Source organism: Acyrthosiphon pisum, chromosome X (assembly GCF_005508785.2).
Source record: "Acyrthosiphon pisum isolate AL4f chromosome X, pea_aphid_22Mar2018_4r6ur, whole genome shotgun sequence".
Classification (NCBI taxonomy): domain Eukaryota; kingdom Metazoa; phylum Arthropoda; class Insecta; order Hemiptera; family Aphididae; genus Acyrthosiphon; species Acyrthosiphon pisum.
In genome coordinates, this window is record NC_042493.1 from 21,469,993 (window position 1) to 21,472,274 (window position 2,282).

Sequence of the window (2,282 nt, forward strand, 5' to 3'; positions counted from 1 at the left end):
TCCTGCAAGGCGGTTTAATTTAGTTCCAAAGTTATAGCTATTAAAAATTTTAAAGTAGGTACCTATAACGAGTAGTCACTTCCTACGGTTACCGGCTCTTTGCCAACTTTGAAACGATAGGCAATTAATAAAATATCCATGCTTATAGTTTCCAAGGCAGTGGCAAGAGAGATAATTGTACTATTAAAGAGTAATTAAAAAAATTTCATATTTCATTTTTTGGAGAAGTGTAAATCAAAAAATCAAAAATGTAGACTGATCAATCTCGAGTAGACTTTTACACGTGTGTTAGACAAAGATAGGAAATCACAGCTACCAATCCCCTTAACAAATTTTTATTTTTGTTGTTCATAACGAGTCAAAATAGTTTGTAAAATTTTACCACCTGTGGAAAATTATAATATGAATATTTGGTGTAAATGTCAAGTGTATACGGTTATACATTTTGAAATTACAACAAGATATCAAAAATTGAATAATGGGAATTTGTTAGGTACAACACTTGTATAAGTTTAACTTTGCAATTTGATGGTGGGTATATTGCAAAGAAAATCTTCTCTTCATCGTATAGATTGCTAAATTGCAAAAATTAGACGCTCGATTAGAAGCAACATTAATAACTAGCTATTAATTACCAGTTCGTCACCAATATAGGTAATGATAATTATATAATTTACTATTGTAAATTATTATAATAATTTAGCAAAAGATAAAAACATCTAATGTTTGTAAAAATTACATTTTTAAAGTAAGGGCACCAGAATTTTTGTTATGGGCAGCTGTCCACCCTGCCCATACCTAGAACCGCCACTGTGGGCAAGTATACTTTGACCCAGCTAAACACAAAAAACACAAAGCAGCATAATATACAAACAGCCTATATGGTCATTAGAATTTTTCGATAATCTAAAATTTCCAGAATTTCAAAAAGGCATCGATAAAATTTCATTGCATATTTGAATGCCTAAAACATCTGACGGGATTTGTAAAGGGAAATTAAAATATGAACTCACTTGAAACGTATTTGAACTGCAGATGAGCAGACGATTCCGAAATTTCAAATGGGTGTTGTTAGCAGTTGTCGACCGCGATACAAACTACAAAATACGAAAATGAAGGACGCGAATTTTGCAGAGACACAAATTATACAAACGGCATCGGTAACAATAACATCAACAGAACGCCGTCACAACTGGCGCGTCGGGCACACAGATAACTACACAGATATTGTGGTACATATTCTGTGGTCGGTCGTCCGGGCGCCGATCGATAACAACGACCGAAAGTGATAACGCTATAATATACGTCTGACAAAGACAGTAGCGGACAAACTCATGGAATGAACCGCGCAAAATGATAACATCGACAAGCCGTAGAAAACAATATTGCTAGGTATATATATATACATATATTTATTCTAGGTGTACTAATTATAACTACAAAAGTAACACTCATACGAGCAAGTAACAAACTATAATATAATTGTAAACTATTATAAATTACGTTGGACATTATTAAAAAAGAATGATACATAAGAGTCAGTTAATCTGAATCAAACAACTAGTTTTGGTCAAAGCAGTTTAAAATGTTTAAACAAAAATTTTACAGTAAACGTATTCGAAAGTAAATACAGATAATATGATAGTATTTACTATATTTAGTGTTGTATCATAATAAAATTATGTACCGTCGGAAACTCGAAATACGGCAATACGTCTAACCATATATATCTACAAAGAACTAATGCTTGTTTCTGTTCACACATGTAAATAAGTATATTGAAATATTATATTGGTTAAAAATATTGAATTATTATTGTATTGTTATTTGTCAATTGATCAACGGGAGCTCTGAGACAATACTGTTATTTTACGGCAACATAAGTTATTAGTTCGTAATATATATATATATATATATATATATCACGTCATAAGAGCATAAGACGTATAGTATAATACTCTATACCTATTATAAATTGATGTATACCTATTATTATTAATTACCTTCAAAAGATTCCTTCGGAATTCCGCTGATTTCATCAGCGCGCCGAAACGATTACAGCGACAATAATTTAGCTGTCCGAGGAGCCAGGTCTACAGGACTCGTTTTCGCGATCAATTAAGTGCGTAATTATGTAAAAAAATAATTTTTTTAACTATAAAATGCACACAGACTGTGAGAGCACGCCGAGTGCGGGCAATAGATAGAACAGTACACAGCCACACGGGACAGGCAACGTCGCGACTGACCATAGAAAAGAATAATATATAAATACCGACCGA

General features: G+C 32.5%; 1 protein-coding gene across 2 annotated transcripts in view; it reads right to left on the bottom strand.

The window, feature by feature from the left end:
- LOC100162352 overlaps positions 1 to 2,282 on the bottom strand; it is a 15,532-nt gene extending 13,250 nt beyond the window's left edge. The window contains exon 1 of one of the 2 annotated variants that reach the window (XM_008183099.3): positions 2,004 to 2,282. The gene's annotated coding sequence lies outside the window, so the exon portion shown is untranslated. Of the gene's footprint in view, positions 1 to 1,013; positions 1,414 to 2,003 lie in introns of those variants that run through there. The other variant, XM_001942666.5, reaches the window with a different exon arrangement.